Genomic DNA, 1,727 nt, shown 5'->3' on the forward strand with positions numbered 1-1,727 from the left:
TTTCTCCCTTCTCCACTAGTAATCCACCATTTTTATCTTTCACTCCCCTGCTAACTTCACTTCCACCCTTACTCTCTTCACCTCTTTCCAGAACATTTTTTTACAGTCCCTCCACTTTACACTCAAATTCCTTCCAAATTCCTCATCTATTCTCTTCTTACTCTCTCTTACTAATCTTTTCACATCTCTCTTTCTTTGACAACTCACTCTTCCGCCTTGCAACTTCTTCCACCCCCCTATTTCTCATCCATTCATTGTATGCTTTCTTCTTTTGTGCTACAGCCTGTCTCATCTCTTCATTCCACCACGCTGTTCCTTGCACCCCTCTCCGTCTTCTCTTCCACACACCACATCACATGCTGCACATATTTCTTCTGTGAATATCCTGCACACACCTTCCATGTCCCCCATCTGCTCCAGTTCATATTTGCCCAATCGTTCCTCCACTTCTCTCTTATATTCTGCCTTTTTCTCATCCTCTTGTAACCTTTCCACTCTCCTTGCAAATACTCCTTCTTCCCGTCCTTCCCTTCTTCTATTTCTCCATCGTTTTCGGATCTTGATTCTGGCCACCACCAAGTAGTGGTCAGAAAGTTCACTCCCCCAACCTTTATAAGCTCTTGAATCCATTACACATTTTCGTATCCTTTCATCCACACACACATAATTAAGCATTGCCTTCCTTTCATTCAGTTCACCACCCACCCTTCTCATCACTCGCCATGTATACCTGTGGATCATTTTATGCCTGAAGAGGGTATTGGCTATCATCAACCCCCTCCCAGCACAAATATATATATATATATATATATATATATATATATATATATATATATATATATATATATATATATATATATATATATATATATATATGAGATCTATTGTTGTGGGACCAGCTTGCCCTATCCACCGTCTCAGTCACTATTACATGAAAGAAATAATAATCAGATTTTTTTTTTTAAGAAGAAATCAGAATTAGAGGCAACTCAGAAAGTAGACCCAAAGATAATAAACCTTTCAACTTACACACTGAGTGATAATGAAAGATCCTTACTTGCTAAAGGACTAAAATATTTCCCAACACCAAATCAACTCAATCACGAGGAACTTAATAATGATATTGATGAGTTATGCCGATAATTAAGATTAAAGGAATTTTTCCACAATGGTGTGTTACATAATGAATCACTAGTAAAACCTAAATCTCAATGGGAACCAAATACTGGTAGAAACTCCACTCTCGATACTGCTGTCGATTTCCTAAGTGATTCGATCTACTACCACCAGAAAAAACAGTAAACCTAAGTATAATTTAACACCTAGCGAAAAAAAAGTTTTAAAAGCCCTTAAGAACCTCGCTGATGTTGTAATTAAACAAGCTGGTAAAGGGTCAGCGGTTATACTAATGGATACATCATTCTCTGAAGAAAAGGTGATGGATATTTTAAAGGATCAGGATACATATGAAAAGATACCAAAAAATATGAACAAAAAAAACAATGAATTAAAAAAAAAAAAAAGTAATAATTATAAGGACAGGTTAACTAAAGATGAAGTTAAATACTAAACCAACTTTGAATACAAGAAAAGCTTATTTTACGGTTTACCAAAAGTGCATAAGTCCAAACTGATAATTGATCAAATTAATGGTTGTAATGCAGAAGTGATCTCATAACAAACCCTGTAGACCTTAAAATGAGACTAATTATTTCGGGACCAGCTTG

Source organism: Coenobita brevimanus, chromosome 33 (genome assembly GCF_032717465.1).
Source record: "Coenobita brevimanus isolate Jiangsu-jjx chromosome 33, ASM3271746v2, whole genome shotgun sequence".
Taxonomy (NCBI): Eukaryota; Metazoa; Arthropoda; class Malacostraca; order Decapoda; family Coenobitidae; genus Coenobita; species Coenobita brevimanus.